We start from the raw sequence: 20,427 nt of genomic DNA, 5'->3' as shown, positions 1-20,427 counted from the left end.
AAGGGAAGGGAAGGAAAGGGGCGGAGCAGTGGTCTAGAATCCGTGTTTTCCGTGTGCTGCATGAGGTGTGCTGATAGAACATGGGTGCTACTTTCCTCAGGTTTCCTTTATTAAAGTCCCCAACAGTAATGAATGCAGCCTCCGGGCACACGGTTTCTTGCTTGTTGACCGCCTCGTACAGTTTCCTGAGCACCAGGTCCGTGTCCACGTGTACACGGCGGCAACAACGACCCCAGAGATCTGTTCCGGCAACCACACCAACCTGCACAAGATGATGAAATATTCCAGGTCCGGGGAGCAAAAAGACTCTATGAAGTGTACATTTTTCTGATCACACCAAGCATCGCTGATCAAAAAAACACACACCACCATCTTTGCTTTTCCCTGAGAGGTCCTTTGTTCCATCAGCCCGGTGCAGGGAGAACCAGGGAGAACCCCGCCGGCTCTGTCTGGAATTTTGTCTGACATCCAGGTTGCAATGAGGCAGATAATACAGCAGTCCCTTATCTCCGGTTGAAATGATATCTGTAAAGTTCGCTCAGGTTGTTTCCAGAGACTGTACATTGGCCAATAGTATGCTGGGGAGAGGGGGCTGCGAGGGTGCATTGTCTCAGCCTGATGAGGACTCCAGCTCTCCAGCTATGTTGGCTGTTTCAAGCTTCACCAAGAGGACTTTTTGATGAGTGTGCTCCCAGTATCAATCATGGCCTGGCAGTGGTGTGAGCCAATGGTGATAGATAACTTCAGGGAGTTCCACTGCAGCATACTGGTCTTGTGTTTTATTTGAAGGTGTTTTTTTTCTTACCCCCTTCTTGGTTAGCCTGTTCTGGCTAAAGGTTCTGGCTTGAGACAGGTCCTTCTCAATAATATTCCCAATTTCACTGTTTTTACAGTTCTTCATAAAAGGCTAGCTAGTCTGGTTCCCCAGTATGCCTTGCATTATTTCCTTCTCATCCATTCTCCACCTGAGACAACGGGCTCGATGTTGAAAAGCAAAGTCATGCACACCTGTTTTCTCTCACATATCCTCCTTTCAGCCTCAGCTTTATAGTCTTTAGACAGAAAGGCACGCAAAAACATTGTTTTAAATTGTGTCCATGTCGTGACATCCTCTTTCTTCCAACAACCAATCTTTAGCTGTCCCAGTTATCACAGACATCAGGGTTGCAAGTATCTCAGCATCGGTAAGAGAAAGGACAGCTAGGAACTCACATCATTCACATCATTCCAGGTAACCAATGGGATCTCGTTCATCACTTTCTCCTCCAAAAAGCAGGAAATCAATTTTAGAAGAGGCTTCACATGCATGAAAGTGATGCTTCCTATTGGCATATCTGTAGGTTTACTTGCTACACAAGGTCTAATGCTAACCCATGGAGTGGATATAAGCACAGCCTTTGCTGTACATACGAACAATCAGCATAATACAGTTGCAGATCGTCAGAACATCAGCCAGCCGAAGTTGCAGATTAAAGCTGGATGCAGACAACAAGGGACTTGCCTTCTGCAAATGTATGTGGTTGTCTGCATCTCAAAGTGAGCCCATCATGGGGTCTATTGAACCTGTATGACAAAACAAAGATGAAGAATACATGTATAGAAACTGAATGATGACTTACCTCTTACAGAGCTGTATGCGAAAAGTCACCCTCATATAGTTGCAGATCGACAGAAAGTCAGCCAGCAAGCCATAGTTGTAAACTGAGATGCAGATGTACAGAACCTTGTTAGTCCACCTTCAGAAAGGGATTTGATCATGGGGTCCTGCAAACATGTATGACAAGAAAGAGAGTCAATACATGTATAGAAACTGAATGAATGATCACTTACCTGTTAAACAGCTGCATACGAACAGTCACCCTCATACAGTGGCAGATCGACAGAAAGTCAGCCAGCCAGCCAGCCATACTTTTAAACGAAGATGCAGATGTACAGAACCTTGTTAGTCCACCTTCAGAAAGGGATTTGTTTATGGGGTTCTGCGAACCTGTATCACAAGAAAGAGAGTAAATACATGTATAGAAACTGAATGATCACTTACCAGTTAAACAGATGCATACGAACAGTCAGCCTCCTACAGTTGCAGATCATCAGAACATCAGCCAGCCAAAGTTCGAGATGGAGATAAAGACAACCACATACATTTGCAGATCACCAGAACTTCAGCCAGCTTCAAAGTGAACCAGTCAAAGTGGTCCGGCGAACCTGTATGACAAGAAAAAAAGTTAATACATGTATAGAAACTGAATGATCACTTACCTGTTACACAGATGCATACGAACAGTCACCCTCATACAGTTGCAGATCGACAGAAAGTCAGCTGACCAGCCATAGTTGTAAACTGAGATGCAGATGTACAGAACCTTGTTAGTCCACATTTAGAAAGGGATTCGGTCATGGTGTCCTGCGAACTTGTATGACAAGAAAGAGAGTCAATACATGTAAAAAAACTGAATCATCACTTACCTGTTACAAAGCTGCATACGAACAGTCAGCCTCATATATTTGCAGATCATCAGAACTTCAGCCAGCCAAAGTTCCAGATGGAGATGCAGACAACCACATACATTTGCAGTCGTCAAATCCCTTGTTGTTTGCATCCAGCTTCAAAGTGAACCAGTCAAGCGGTCCGGCGAACCTGTATGACACGAAAAGTCAATACATGTATAGAAACTAAATGTTCACTTACCTGTTACATAGATGCATACGAAGAGTCAGCCTCCTACAGTTGCAGATCATCAGAACTTCAACCAGCTTCAAAGTGAACCAGTCAAGGGGTCCTGCGAACCTGTATGACAAGAAAAAAAGTCAATACATGTATAGAAACTGAATGATCACTTACCTGTTACACAGATGCATACGAACAGTCATCCTCATACAGTTGCAGATCGACAGAAAGTTAGCCAGCCATAGTTGTAAACTGAGATGCAGATGTACATAACCTTCATAGTCCACCTTCAGAAAGGGATTCGGTCATGGTGTCCTGCGAACCTGTATGACAAGAAAGAGGCTCAATACATGTATATAAACTGAATGACCACTTACCTGTCATACAGGTGTATGCGATTAGTCAGCCTAATACAGTTGCAGATCATCAGAACCTCAGCCAGCCAAAGTTCCAGATGGAGATGCAGACAACCACATACATTTGCAGTTGGCAAGTCCCTTGTTGTCTGCATCCAGCTTCAAAGTGAACCAGTCAAAAGGTCCTGCAAACCTGTATGACAAGAAAAAAAGTCAATACATGTATAGAAACTGAATGATCACTTACCTGTTACACAGCTGTATGCGAATAGTCAGTCTAATACAGTTGCAGATGGATGGAAAGCCAGCCAGCCAGCCATAGATGTAAACGGTGATGCAGATGAACAGAACCTTGTTAGTCCAGCTTCAGAGAGGGAGTCGATTATGTGGTTCTGCAATCCTGTATGACAAGAAAGAGAGTCAATACATGTATAGAAACTGAATGATCACTTACCTGTTACACAGCTGTATGCGAACAGTCAGCCTCCTACAGTTGCAGATCATCAGAACTTCAGCGAGCCAAAGTTCCAGATGAAGATGCAGACAACCACATACATTTGCAGTCGTCAAATCCCTTGTTGTCTGCATCCAGCTTCAAAGTGAGCCAGTATGACAAAAAAAGATAGAGAATACATCTATAGAAACTAAAAGATCACTTACCTGTTACACAGATGCATACGAACAGTCAGTCTAATACAGTTGCAGATGGATGGAAAGTCAGCCAGCCAGCCATAGATGTAAACGGTGATGCAGATGAACAGAACCTTGTTAGTCCACCTTCAGAAAGGGATTTGATCATGGGGTCCTGCGAACGTGTATGACAAGAAAAAAAGTCAATACATGTATAGAAACTAAATGATCACTTATCTGTTACACAGATGCATACGAACAGTCAGCCTCCTACAGTTGCAGATCATCAGAACTTCAGCCAGCCAAAGTTCAAGATGGAGATACAGACAACCACATACATTTGCAGTCGTCAAATCCCTTGTTGTCTGTATCCAGCTTCAAAGTGAACCAGTCAAAAGGTCCTGCAAACCTTTATGACAAGAAAAAAAGTCAATACATGTACAGACACTGAATGATCACTTACGTGTTACACAGGTGTATACGATTATTCAGCCTAATACAGTTGCAGATGGATGGAAAGCCAGCCAGCCAGCCATAGATGTAAACTGTGATGCAGATGTACAGAACCTTGTTAGTCCAACTTCAGAAAGGGATTTGATCATGGGGTCCTGCGAACCTGTATGACAAGAAAGAGAGTCAATACATGTATAGAGACTGAATGATCACTTACCTGTTATACAGCTGCATACGAACAGTCACCCTCATACAGTTGCAGATCGACAGAAAGTCAGCCAGCCAGCCATAGTTGTAAACGGTGATGCAGATGCATAGAACCTTGTTAGTTCAACTTCAGAGAGGGAGTCGATTACGTGGTTCTGCAAACCTGTATGACAAGAAAGAGAGTCAATACATGTATAGAGACTGAATGATCACTTACCTGTTATACAGACGCATACGAACCGTCAGCCTTCTCCAGTTGCAGATCATCAGAACTTCAGCCAGCTTCAACGTGAACCAGTCAAAGGGGTCCGGCGAGCCTGTATGGCAAAAAAAGATAGAGAATACATGTATAGAAACTAAATGATCACTTACCTGTTACACAGATGCATATGAACAGTCATCCTCATACAGTTGCAGATGGACAGAAGGTGAGCCAGCCATCGTTGTAAACTGAGATGCAGATGTAAAGAACCTTGTTAGTCCACATTTAGAAAGGGATTCGGTCATGGTGTCCTGCGAACCTGTATGACAAAAAAAGATAGAGAATACATATATAGAAACTGAATGATCACTTACCTGTTACACAGCTGTATGCGAACAGTCAGCCTCCTACAGTTGCAGATCATCAGAACTTCAGCCAGCCAAAGATCCAGATGAAGATGCAGACAACCACATACATTTGCAGTCGTCAAATCCCTTGTTGTCTGCATCCAGCTTCAAAGTGAGCCAGTCATATGGTCCTGCGAGCCTGTATGACAAAAAAAGATAGAGAATACATGTATAGAAACTGAATGATCACTTACCTGTTACACAGCTGTATGCGAACAGTCAGCCTCATACAGTTGCAGATGGACGGAAACCCAACTAGCCAGCCATAGTTGTAAACAGTGAATCAGATGTATAGAACCTTGTTAGTCCACCTTCAGAGAGGGAGTCGATCATGGTGTCCTGCGAACCTGTATGACAAGAAAGAGAGTCAATACATGTATAGAAACTGAAAGATCACTTACCTGTTAGAAAGATGCATACGAACAGTCAGCCTCATATATTTGCAGATCATCAGAACTTCAGCCAGCCAAAGTTCCAGATGGAGATGCAGACAACCACATTCATTTGCAGTCGTCAAATCCCTTGTTGTCTGCATCCAGCTTCAAAGTGAACCAGTCAAGGGGTCCTGCGAACCTGTATGACAAGAAACAGAGTCAATACATGTATAGAAACTGAATGATCACTTACCTGTTATACAGCTGCATACGAATAGTCACCCTCATACAGTTGCAGATCGACAGAAAGTCAGCCAGCCAGCCATAGTTGTAAACGGTGATGCAGATACATAGAACCTTGTTAATCCACCTTCAGAAAGGGATTCGTTCATGGGGTCCTACAAACCTGAATGACAAGAAAGAGAGTCAATACATGTATAGAAACTGAATGATCACTTACCTGTTACACAGCTCCATACGAACAGTCAGCCTCATATATTTGCAGATCATCAGAACTTCAGCCAGCCAAAGTTCCAGATGGAGATGCAGACAACCACATACATTTGCAGTCGTCAAATCCCTTGTTGTTTGCATCCAGCTTCAAAGTGAACCAGTCAAGCGGTCCGGCGAACCTGTATGACACGAAAAGTCAATACATGTATAGAAACTAAATGTTCACTTACCTGTTACATAGATGCATACGAAGAGTCAGCCTCCTACAGTTGCAGATCATCAGAACTTCAACCAGCTTCAAAGTGAACCAGTCAAGGGGTCCTGCGAACCTGTATGACAAGAAAAAAAGTCAATACATGTATAGAAACTGAATGATCACTTACCTGTTACACAGATGCATACGAACAGTCATCCTCATACAGTTGCAGATCGACAGAAAGTTAGCCAGCCATAGTTGTAAACTGAGATGCAGATGTACATAACCTTCATAGTCCACCTTCAGAAAGGGATTCGGTCATGGTGTCCTGCGAACCTGTATGACAAGAAAGAGGGTCAATACATGTATATAAACTGAATGACCACTTACCTGTCATACAGGTGTATGCGATTAGTCAGCCTAATACAGTTGCAGATCATCAGAACCTCAGCCAGCCAAAGTTCCAGATGGAGATGCAGACAACCACATACATTTGCAGTTGGCAAGTCCCTTGTTGTCTGCATCCAGCTTCAAAGTGAACCAGTCAAAAGGTCCTGCAAACCTGTATGACAAGAAAAAAAGTCAATACATGTATAGAAACTGAATGATCACTTACCTGTTACACAGCTGTATGCGAATAGTCAGTCTAATACAGTTGCAGATGGATGGAAAGCCAGCCAGCCAGCCATAGATGTAAACGGTGATGCAGATGAACAGAACCTTGTTAGTCCAACTTCAGAGAGGGAGTCGATTATGTGGTTCTGCAATCCTGTATGACAAGAAAGAGAGTCAATACATGTATAGAAACTGAATGATCACTTACCTGTTACACAGCTGTATGCGAACAGTCAGCCTCCTACAGTTGCAGATCATCAGAACTTCAGCGAGCCAAAGTTCCAGATGAAGATGCAGACAACCACATACATTTGCAGTCGTCAAATCCCTTGTTGTCTGCATCCAGCTTCAAAGTGAGCCAGTATGACAAAAAAAGATAGAGAATACATCTATAGAAACTAAAAGATCACTTACCTGTTACACAGATGCATACGAACAGTCAGTCTAATACAGTTGCAGATGGATGGAAAGTCAGCCAGCCAGCCATAGATGTAAACGGTGATGCAGATGAACAGAACCTTGTTAGTCCACCTTCAGAAAGGGATTTGATCATGGGGTCCTGCGAACGTGTATGACAAGAAAAAAAGTCAATACATGTATAGAAACTAAATGATCACTTATCTGTTACACAGATGCATACGAACAGTCAGCCTCCTACAGTTGCAGATCATCAGAACTTCAGCCAGCCAAAGTTCAAGATGGAGATACAGACAACCACATACATTTGCAGTCGTCAAATCCCTTGTTGTCTGTATCCAGCTTCAAAGTGAACCAGTCAAAAGGTCCTGCAAACCTTTATGACAAGAAAAAAAGTCAATACATGTACAGACACTGAATGATCACTTACGTGTATACGATTATTCAGCCTAATACAGTTGCAGATGGATGGAAAGCCAGCCAGCCAGCCATAGATGTAAACTGTGATGCAGATGTACAGAACCTTGTTAGTCCAACTTCAGAAAGGGATTTGATCATGGGGTCCTGCGAACCTGTATGACAAGAAAGAGAGTCAATACATGTATAGAGACTGAATGATCACTTACCTGTTATACAGCTGCATACGAACAGTCACCCTCATACAGTTGCAGATCGACAGAAAGTCAGCCAGCCAGCCATAGTTGTAAACGGTGATGCAGATGCATAGAACCTTGTTAGTTCAACTTCAGAGAGGGAGTCGATTACGTGGTTCTGCAAACCTGTATGACAAGAAAGAGAGTCAATACATGTATAGAGACTGAATGATCACTTACCTGTTATACAGACGCATACGAACCGTCAGCCTTCTCCAGTTGCAGATCATCAGAACTTCAGCCAGCTTCAACGTGAACCAGTCAAAGGGGTCCGGCGAGCCTGTATGGCAAAAAAAGATAGAGAATACATGTATAGAAACTAAATGATCACTTACCTGTTACACAGATGCATATGAACAGTCATCCTCATACAGTTGCAGATGGACAGAAGGTGAGCCAGCCATCGTTGTAAACTGAGATGCAGATGTAAAGAACCTTGTTAGTCCACATTTAGAAAGGGATTCGGTCATGGTGTCCTGCGAACCTGTATGACAAAAAAAGATAGAGAATACATACATAGAAACTGAATGATCACTTACCTGTTACACAGCTGTATGCGAACAGTCAGCCTCCTACAGTTGCAGATCATCAGAACTTCAGCCAGCCAAAGATCCAGATGAAGATGCAGACAACCACATACATTTGCAGTCGTCAAATCCCTTGTTGTCTGCATCCAGCTTCAAAGTGAGCCAGTCATATGGTCCTGCGAGCCTGTATGACAAAAAAAGATAGAGAATACATGTATAGAAACTGAATGATCACTTACCTGTTACACAGCTGTATGCGAACAGTCAGCCTCATACAGTTGCAGATGGACGGAAACCCAACTAGCCAGCCATAGTTGTAAACAGTGAATCAGATGTATAGAACCTTGTTAGTCCACCTTCAGAGAGGGAGTCGATCATGGTGTCCTGCGAACCTGTATGACAAGAAAGAGAGTCAATACATGTATAGAAACTGAAAGATCACTTACCTGTTAGAAAGATGCATACGAACAGTCAGCCTCATATATTTGCAGATCATCAGAACTTCAGCCAGCCAAAGTTCCAGATGGAGATGCAGACAACCACATTCATTTGCAGTCGTCAAATCCCTTGTTGTCTGCATCCAGCTTCAAAGTGAACCAGTCAAGGGGTCCTGCGAACCTGTATGACAAGAAACAGAGTCAATACATGTATAGAAACTGAATGATCACTTACCTGTTATACAGCTGCATACGAATAGTCACCCTCATACAGTTGCAGATCGACAGAAAGTCAGCCAGCCAGCCATAGTTGTAAACGGTGATGCAGATACATAGAACCTTGTTAATCCACCTTCAGAAAGGGATTCGTTCATGGGGTCCTACAAACCTGAATGACAAGAAAGAGAGTCAATACATGTATAGAAACTGAATGATCACTTACCTGTTACACAGATGCATACGAACAGTCACCCTCATACAGCTGCACGTCGTCAGAACATCAGCCAGCCAAAAGTCCAGATGGAGATGCAGACAACCACATAAATTTGCAGGAGGCAAGTCCCTTGTTGTCTGCATCCAGCGTCAAATTGAACCAGTTAAGGGGTCCTGCGAACCTGTATGACAAAAAAGATGGAGAATACATGTATAGAAACTGAATGATCACTTACCTGTTACACAGCTGCATACGAACAGTCATCCTCATACTGTTGCAGATCGACAGAAAGTCAGACAGCCAGCCATAGTTGTAAACTGAGATGCAGATGCAAAGAACCTTGTTAATCCACCTTCAGAAAGGGATTCGATCAGGGTGTCCTGCGAACCTGTATGACAAAAAAGAGAGTCAATACATGTATAGAAACTGAATGACCACTTACCTGTTACAGAGCTGTATGCGAACAATCAGCCTAATACAGTCGCAGATGGACGGAAACCCAACTAGCCAGCCATAGCTGTAAACAATGAACCAGATGTATAGAACCTTGTTAGTCCCCCTTCAGAGAGGGAGTCGATCATGGTGTCCTGCGAACCTGTATGTCAAGAAAGAGACTCAATACATGTATAGAAACTGAATGAATGATCACTTACCAGTTACACAGCTGCATACGAACAGTCAGCCTCATATATTTGCAGATCATCAGAACTTCAGCCAGCCAAAGTTCCAGATGGAGATGCAGACAACGACATACATTTGCAGTCATCAAATCTCTTGTTGTCTTAATCCAGCTTCAAAGTGAACCAGTCAAGGGGTCCTGCGAACCTGTATGACAAGAAAGAGAGTCAATACATGTATAAAGACTGAATGATCACTTACCTGTTACACAGACGCATACAAACCGTCAGCCTTCTCCAGTTGCAGATCATCAGAACTTCAGCCAGCTTCAAAGTGAACCAGTCAAAGGGGTCCGGCGAACCTGTATGGCAAAAAAAGATAGAGAATACATGTATAGAAACTGAATGATCACTTACCTGTTACACAGATGCATACGAACAGTCATCCTCATACAGTTGCAGATTATCAGAACTTCAGCCAGCCAAAGTTCCGGATGGAGATGCAGACAACCACATACATTTGCAGTCGTCAAATTCCTTGTTGTCTGCATCCAGCTTTAAAGTGAACCAGTCAAGGGGTCCTGCGAACCTGTATGACAAGAGAAAAAGTCAATACATGTATAGAAACTGAATGATCACTTACGTGTTACACAGGTGTATGCGATTAGTCAGTCTAATACAGTTGCAGATTGTCAGCACATCAGCCAGCCAAAAATTCCAGATGGAGATGCAGACAACCACATACATTTGCAGAAGGCAAGTCCCTTGTTGTCTGCATCCAGCTTCAAAGTGAGCCACTTGTGTGGTCCTGCGAGCCTGTATGACAAAAAAAGATAGAGAATACATGTACAGAATCTGAATGATCACTTACCTGTTACACAGATGCATACGAACAGTCACCCACATACAGTTGCAGATCATCAGAACATCAGCCAGCCAAAAATTCCAGATGGAGATGCAGACAACCACATACATTTGCAGTTGGCAAGTCCTTTGTTGTCTGCATCCAGCTTCAATGTGAAACAGTCAAAAGGTCCTGCGAACCTGTATGACAAGAAAAAAAGTCAATACATATATAGAAACTGAATGATCACTTACCTGTTATACAGCTGCATACAAACAGACACCCTCATACAGTTGCAGATTGACAGAAAGTCAGCCAGCCAGCCATAGTTGTAAACGGTGATGCAGAGATGGAGTCGATTATGTGATTCTGCAAACCTGTATGACAAGAAAGAGAGTCAATACATGTATAAAGACTGAATGATCACTTACCTGTTACACAGACGCATACAAACCGTCAGCCTTCTCCAGTTGCAGATCATCAGAACTTCAGCCAGCTTCAAAGTGAACCAGTCAAAGGGGTCCGGCGAACCTGTATGGCAAAAAAAGATAGAGAATACATGTATAGAAACTGAATGATCACTTACCTGTTACACAGATGCATACGAACAGTCATCCTCATACAGTTGCAGATCATCAGAACTTCAGCCAGCCAAAGTTCCAGATGGAGATGCAGACAACCACATACATTTGCAGTCGTCAAATTCCTTGTTGTCTGCATCCAGCTTCAAAGTGAACCAGTCAAGGGGTCCTGCGAACCTGTATGACAAGAGAAAAAGTCAATACATGTGTAGAAACTAAATGATCACTTACCTGTTACACAGATGCATACGAAAATTCAGCCTCCTACAGTTGCAGATCATCAGAACTTCAACCAGCTACAAAGTGAACCAGTCAAGGGGTCCTGCAAACCTGTATGAAGAGAAAAAAAGTCAATACATGTATAGAAACTGAACGATCACTTACCTGTTACACAGCTGCATATGAACAATCACCCTCATACTTTTGTAGATCGACAGAAAGTCAGCCAGCCAGCCATAGTTGTAAACGGTGATGCAGATGCATAGAACCTTGTTAGACCAGCTTCAGAGAGGGAGTCGATTATGTGGTTCTGCGAACCTGTATGACAAGAAAAAAAGTCAATACATGTATAGAAACTGAATGATCACTTACCTGTTACACAGCTGCATACGAACAGTCAGCCTCATACAGTTGCAGATCATAAGAACATCAGCCAGCCAAAGCTCCAGATTGAAGCTGGATGCAGACAACAAAATACATTTGCAGAAGGCAAGTCCCTTGTTGTCTGCATCCAGCTTCAAAGTGAACCAGTCAAAAGGTCCTGCGAACCTGTATGAAAAGAAAAAAAATCAATACATGTATAGAAACTGAATGATCACTTACGTGTTACACAGGTGTATGCGATTAGTCAGTCTAATACAGTTGCAGATTGTCAGCACATCAGCCAGCCAAAAATTCCAGATGGAGATGCAGATAACCACATACACTTGCAGAAGGCAAGTCCCTTGTTGTCTGCATCCAGCTTCAAAGTGAGCCACTTGTGTGGTCCTGCGAGCCTGTATGACAAAAAAAGATAGAGAATACATGTACAGAATCTGAATGATCACTTATCTGTTACACAGATGCATACGAACAGTCACCCACATACAGTTGCAGATCATCAGAACATCAGCCAGCCAAAAATTCCAGATGGAGATGCAGACAACCACATACATTTGCAGTTGGCAAGTCCTTTGTTGTCTGCATCCAGCTTCAATGTGAAACAGTCAAAAGGTCCTGCGAACCTGTATGACAAGAAAAAAAGTCAATACATGTATAGAAACTGAATGATCACTTACCTGTTATACAGCTGCATACAAACAGACACCCTCATACAGTTGCAGATTGACAGAAAGTCAGCCAGCCAGCCATAGTTGTAAACGGTGATGCAGATGCATAGAACCTTGTTAGTCCAAGTTCAGAGATGGAGTCGATTATGTGGTTCTGCAAACCTGTATGACAAGAAAGAGAGTCAATACATGTATAGAGACTGAATAATCACTTACCTGTTGCACAAACGCATACGAACCATCAGCCTCCTCCAGTTGCAGATCATCAGAACTTCAACCAGCTTCAAAGTGAACCAGTCAAGGGGTCCGGTGAACCTGTATGAGAAGAAAAGTCAATACATGTATAGAAACTAAATGATCACTTACATTTTACATAGATGCATACGAACAGTCAGCCTCCTACAGTTGCAGATCACCAGAATTTCAACCAACTTCAAAGTGAACCAGTCAAGGGGTCCTGCGAACCTGTATGACAAGAAAAAAAGTCAATACATGTATAGAAACTGAATGATCACTTACCTGTTGCACAGATGCATACGAACAGTCATCCTCATACAGTTGCAGATGGACAGAATGTCAGCCAGCCAGCCATAGTTGTAAACTGAGATGCATATGTAAGGAACCTTGTTAGTCCACCTTTAGAAAGGGATTCGGTCATGGTGTCCTGCGAAAATGTATGAGAAGAAAGAGAGTCAAAACATGTATAGAAACTGAATGATCACTTACCTGTTACAAAGCTGCATACAATCAGTCAGCCTCATATATTTGCAGATCATCAGAACTTCAGCCAGCCAAAGTTCCAGATGGAGATGCAGACAACGACATACATTTGCAGTCATCAAATCTCTTGTTGTCTTAATCCAGCTTCAAAGTGAACCAGTCAAGGGGTCCTGCGAACCTGTATGACAAGAAAGAGAGTCAATACATGTATAGAAACTAAATGATCACTTACCTGTTACACAGATGCATACGAAAATTCAGCCTCCTACAGTTGCAGATCATCAGAACTTCAACCAGCTACAAAGTGATCCAGTCAAGGGGTCCTGCAAACCTGTATGAAGAGAAAAAAAGTCAATACATGTATAGAAACTGAACGATCACTTACCTGTTACACAGCTGCATACGAACAATCACCCTCATACTGTTGCAGATCGACAGAAAGTCAGCCAGCCAGCCATAGTTGTAAACGGTGATGCAGATGCATAGAACCTTGTTAGACCACCTTCAGAGAGGGAGTCGATTATGTGGTTCTGTAAACCTGTATGACAAGAAAGAGAGTCAATACATGTATAGAGACTAAATGATCACTTACCTGTTACAAAGATGCATATGAACAGTCATCCTCATACAGTTGCAGTTCCACCTAGAGAAAGGGATTCGGTCTTGGTGTCCTGCAAACCTGTATGACAAAAAAGAAAGTCAATACATGTATAGAAACTGAATGATCACTTACCTGTTACACAGCTGCATACGAACAGTCAGCCTCATACAGTTGCAGATCATAAGAAAATCAGCCAGCCAAAGTTCCAGATTGAAGTTGGATGCAGACAACAAAATACATTTGCAGAAGGCAAGTCCCTTGTTGTCTGCATCCAGCTTCAAAGTGAACCAGTCAAAAGGTCCTGCGAACCTGTATGAAAAGAAAAAAAGTCAATACATGTATAGAAACTGAATGATCACTTACCTGTTACACAGATGCATACGAACAGTCAGCCTCCTACAGTTGCACATCATCAGAACTTCAGCCAGCTTCAAAGTGAACCAGTCAAAGAGGTCCGTCGAACCTGTATGACAAGAAAAAAAGTCAATACAAGTATAGAAACTGAACGATCACTTACCTGTTACACAGCTGCATACGAACAGTCACCCTCATACTATTGCAGATCGACAGAAAGTCAGCCAGCCAGCCATAGTTGTAAACGGTGATGCAGATGCATAGAACCTTGTTAGACCAGCTTCAGAGAGGGAGTCGATTATGTGGTTCTGCAAACCTGTATGACAAGAAAGAGAGTCAATACATGTATAGAGACTAAATGATCACTTACCTGTTACAAAGATGCATATGAACAGTCAGCCTCATATATTTGCAGATCATCAGAACTTCAACCAGCTTCAAAGTGAACCAGTCAAGGGGTCCGGTGAACCTGTATGAGAAGAAAAGTCAATACATGTATAGAAACTAAATGATCACTTACATTTTACATAGATGCATACGAACAGTCAGCCTCCTACAGTTGCAGATCATCAGAATTTCAACCAACTTCAAAGTGAACCAGTAAAGGGGTCCTGCGAACCTGTATGACAAGAAAAAAAGTCAATACATGTATAGAAACTGAATGATCACTTACCTGTTGCACAGATGCATACGAACAGTCATCCTCATACAGCTGCAGGTCCACCTTCAGAAAGGGATTCGGTCATGGTGTCCTGCAAACCTGTATGACAAAAAAGAAAGTCAATACATGTATAGAAACTGAATGATCACTTACCTGTTACACAGCTGCATACGAACAGTCAGCCTCATACAGTCGCAGATCATAAGAACATCAGCCAGCCAAAGTTCCAGATTGAAGCTGAATGCAGACAACAAAATACATTTGCAGAAGGCAAGTCCCTTGTTGTCTGCATCCAGCTTCAAAGTGAACCAGTCAAAAGGTCCTGCGAACCTGTATGAAAAGAAAAAAAATCAATACATGTATAGAAACTGAATGATCACTTACGTGTTACACAGGTGTATGCGATTAGTCAGTCTAATACAGTTGCAGATTGTAAGCACATCAGCCAGCCAAAAAAAACCAGATGGAGATGCAGACAACCACATACATTTGCAGAAGGCAAGTCCCTTGTTGTCTGCATCCAGCTTCAAAGTGAGCCACTTGTGTGGTCCTGCGAGCCTGTATGACAAAAAAAGATAGAGAATACATGTACAGAATCTGAATGATCACTTACCTGTTACACAGATGCATACGAACAGTCACCCACATACAGTTGCAGATCATCAGAACATCAGCCAGCCAAAAATTCCAGATGGAGATGCAGACAACCACATACATTTGCAGTTGGCAAGTCCTTTGTTGTCTGCATCCAGCTTCAATGTGAACCAGTCAAAAGGTCCTGCGAACCTGTATGAAAAGAAAAAAAGTCAATACATGTATAGAAACTGAATGATCACTTACCTGTTACACAGATGCATACGAACAGTCAGCCTCCTACAGTTGCACATCATCAGAACTTCAGCCAGCTTCAAAGTGAACCAGTCAAAGAGGTCCGTCGAACCTGTATGACAAGAAAAAAAGTCAATACAAGTATAGAAACTGAACGATCACTTACCTGTTACACAGCTGCATACGAACAGTCACCCTCATACTATTGCAGATCGACAGAAAGTCAGCCAGCCAGCCATAGTTGTAAACGGTGATGCAGATGCATAGAACCTTGTTAGACCAGCTTCAGAGAGGGAGTCGATTATGTGGTTCTGCAAACCTGTATGACAAGAAAGAGAGTCAATACATGTATAGAGACTAAATGATCACTTACCTGTTACAAAGATGCATATGAACAGTCAGCCTCATATATTTGCAGATCATCAGAACTTCAACCAGCTTCAAAGTGAACCAGTCAAGGGGTCCGGTGAACCTGTATGAGAAGAAAAGTCAATACATGTATAGAAACTAAATGATCACTTACATTTTACATAGATGCATACGAACAGTCAGCCTCCTACAGTTGCAGATCATCAGAATTTCAACCAACTTCAAAGTGAACCAGTCAAGGGGTCCTGCGAACCTGTATGACAAGAAAAAAAGTCAATACATGTATAGAAACTGAATGATCACTTACCTGTTGCACAGATGCATACGAACAGTCATCCTCATACAGCTGCAGGTCCACCTTCAGAAAGGGATTCGGTCATGGTGTCCTGCAAACCTGTATGACAAAAAAGAAAGTCAATACATGTATAGAAACTGAATGATCACTTACCTGTTACACAGCTGCATACGAACAGTCAGCCTCATACAGTCGCAGATCATAAGAACATCAGCCAGCCAAAGTTCCAGATTGAAGCTGAATGCAGACAACAAAATACATTTGCAGAAGGCAAGTCCCTTGTTGTCTGCATCCAGCTTCAAAGTGAACCAGTCAAAAGGTCCTGCGAACCTGTATGAAAAGAAAAAAAATCAATACATGTATAGAAACTGAATGATCACTTACGTGTTACACAGGTGTATGCGATTAGTCAGTCTAATACAGTTGCAGATTGTAAGCACATCAGCCAGCCAAAAAAAACCAGATGGAGATGCAGACAACCACATACATTTGCAGAAGGCAAGTCCCTTGTTGTCTGCATCCAGCTTCAAAGTGAGCCACTTGTGTGGTCCTGCGAGCCTGTATGACAAAAAAAGATAGAGAATACATGTACAGAATCTGAATGATCACTTACCTGTTACACAGATGCATACGAACAGTCACCCACATACAGTTGCAGATCATCAGAACATCAGCCAGCCAAAAATTCCAGATGGAGATGCAGACAACCACATACATTTGCAGTTGGCAAGTCCTTTGTTGTCTGCATCCAGCTTCAATGTGAAACAGTCAAAAGGTCCTGCCAACCTGTATGACAAGAAAAAAAGTCAATACATATATAGAAACTGAATGATCACTTACCTGTTATAAAGCTGCATACAAACAGACACCCTCATACAGTTGCAGATCGTCAGAAAGTCAGCCAGCCAGCCATAGTTGTGAACGGTGATGCAGATGCATAGAACCTTGTTAGTCCAAGTTCAGAGATGGAGTCGATTATGTGGTTCTGCAAACCTGTATGACAAGAAAGAGAGTCAATACATGTATAGAGACTGAATGATCACTTACCTGTTGCACAGACGCATACGAACCATCAGCCTCCTCCAGTTGCAGATCATCAGAACTTCAGCCAGCTTCAAAGTGAACCAGACAAAGGGCTCCGGCGAACCTGTATGACAAAAAAAGATAGAGAATACATGTATAGAAACTGAATGATCACTTACCTATTACACAGATGCATACGAACAGTCATCCTCATACAGTTGCAGATCATCAGAACTTCAGCCAGCCAAAGTTCCAGATGGAGATGCAGACAACCACATACATTTGCAGTCGTCAAATTCCTTGTTGTCTGCATCCAGCTTCAAAGTGAACCAGTCAAGGGGTCCTGCGAACCTGTATGACAAGAAAAAAAGTCAATACATGTATAGAAACTAAATGATCACTTACCTGTTACACAGATGCATACGAAAATTCAGCCTCCTACAGCTGCAGATCATCAGAACTTCAACCAGCTACAAAGTGAACCAGTCAAGGGGTCCTGCAAACCTGTATGAAGAGAAAAAAAGTCAATACATGTATAGAAACTGAACGATCACTTACCTGTTACACAGCTGCATACGAACAATCACCCTCACACTGTTGCAGATCGACAGAAAGTCAGCCAGCCAGCCATAGTTGTAAACAGTGATGCAGATGCATAGAACCTTGTTAGACCAGCTTCAGAGAGGGAGTCGATTATGTGGTTCTGCAAACCTGTATGACAAGAAAGAGAGTCAATACATGTATAGAGACTGAATGATCACTTACCTGTTACAAAGATGCATATGAACAGTCAGCCTCATATATTTGCAGATCATCAGAACTTCAGCCAGCTTCAAAGTGAACCAGTCAAGGGGTCCTGCGAACCTGTATGACAAGAAAAAAAGTCAATACATGTATAGAAACTAAATGATCACTTACCTGTTACAAAGATGCATATGAACAGTCATCCTCATACACTTGCAGGTCCACCTTCAGAAAGGGATTCGGTCATGGTGTCCTGCAAACCTGTATGACAAAAAAGAAAGTCAATACATGTATAGAAACTGAATGATCACTTACCTGTTACACAGCTGCATACGAACAGTCAGCCTCTTACAGTTGCAGATCATAAGAAAATCAGCCAGCCAAAGTTCCAGATTGAAGCTGGATGCAGACAACAAAATACATTTGCAGAAGGCAAGTCCCTTGTTGTCTGCATCCAGCTTCAAAGTGAACCAGTCAAAAGATCCTGTGAACCTGTATGAAAAGAAAAAAAGTCAATACATGTATAGAAACTGAATGATCACTTACCTGTTACACAGATGCATACGAACAGTCAGCCTCCTAGAGTTGCAGATCATCAGAACTTCAACCAGCTACAAAGTGAACCAATCAAGGGTTCCTGCAAACCTGTATGGCAAAAAAAGTCAATACATGTATAGAAACTGAATGATCACTTACCTGTTACACAGATGCATACGAACAGTCATCCTCATACAGTTGCAGATCATCAGAACTTCAGCCAGCCAAAGTTCCAGATGGAGATGCAGACAACCACATACATTTGCAGTCGTTAAATTCCTTGTTGTCTGCATCCAGCTTCAAAGTGAACCAGTCAAGGGGTCCTGCGAACCTGTATGACAAGAGAAAAAGTCAATACATGTATAGAAACTAAATGATCACTTACCTTTTACACAGATGCATACGAAAATTCAGCCTCCTACAGTTGCAGATCATCAGAACTTCAACCAGCTACAAAGTGAACCAGTCAAGGGGTCCTGCGAACCTGTATGACAAGAAAGAAAGTCAATACATGTATAAAGACTGAATGATCACTTACCTGTTACACAGACGCATACGAACCGTCAGCCTTCTCCATTTGCAGATCATCAGAACTTCAGCCAGCTTCAAAGTGAACCAGTCAAAGGGGTCCGGCGAACCTGTATGGCAAAAAAAGATAGAGAATACATGTATAGAAACTGAATGATCACTTACCTGTTACAAAGATGCATATGAACAGTCATCCTCATACAGGTGCAGGTCCACCTTCAGAAAGGGATTCGGTCATGGTGTCCTGCAAACCTGTATGACAAAAAAGAAAGTCAATACATGTACAGAAACTGAATGATCACTTACCTGTTACACAGCTGCATACGAACAGTCAGCCTCATACAGTTGCAGATCATAAGAAAATCAGCCAGCCAAAGTTCCAGATTGAAGCTGGATGCAGACAACAAAATACATTTGCAGAAGGCAAGTCCCTTGTTGTCTGCATCCAGCTTCAAAGTGAACCAGTCAAAAGGTCCTGCGAACCTGTATGAAAAGAAAAAAAATCAATACATGTATAGAAACTGAATGATCACTTACGTGTTACACAGCTGCATACGAACAGTCACCCTCATACTGTTGCAGATCGACAGAAAGTCAGCCAGCCAGCCATAGTTGTAAACGGTGATGCAGATGCATAGAACCTTGTTAGACCAGCTTCAGAGAGGGAGTCGATTATGTGGTTCTGCAAACCTGTATGACAAGAAAGAGAGTCAATACATGTATAGAGACTAAATGGTCACTTACCTGTTACAAAGATGCATATGAACAGTCAGCCTCATATATTTGCAGATCATCAGAACTTCAACCAGCTTCAAAGTGAACCAGTCAAGGGGTCCTGCGAACCTGTATGACAAGAAAGAAAGTCAATACATGTATAAAGACTGAATGATCACTTACCTGTTACACAGACGCATACGAACCGTCAGCCTTCTCCATTTGCAGATCATCAGAACTTCAGCCAGCTTCAAAGTGAACCAGTCAAAGGGGTCCGGCGAACCTGTATGGCAAAAAAAGATAGAGAATACATGTATAGAAACTGAATGATCACTTACCTGTTACAAAGATGCATATGAACAGTCATCCTCATACAGGTGCAGGTCCACCTTCAGAAAGGGATTCGGTCATGGTGTCCTGCAAACCTGTATGACAAAAAAGAAAGTCAATACATGTACAGAAACTGAATGATCACTTACCTGTTACACAGCTGCATACGAACAGTCAGCCTCATACAGTTGCAGATCATAAGAAAATCAGCCAGCCAAAGTTCCAGATTGAAGCTGGATGCAGACAACAAAATACATTTGCAGAAGGCAAGTCCCTTGTTGTCTGCATCCAGCTTCAAAGTGAACCAGTCAAAAGGTCCTGCGAACCTGTATGAAAAGAAAAAAAATCAATACATGTATAGAAACTGAATGATCACTTACGTGTT

Source organism: Salminus brasiliensis, chromosome 16 (genome assembly GCF_030463535.1).
Source record: "Salminus brasiliensis chromosome 16, fSalBra1.hap2, whole genome shotgun sequence".
NCBI classification, from domain to species: Eukaryota; Metazoa; Chordata; class Actinopteri; order Characiformes; family Bryconidae; genus Salminus; species Salminus brasiliensis.
Note: the sequence above shows the minus strand (reverse complement) of the source record.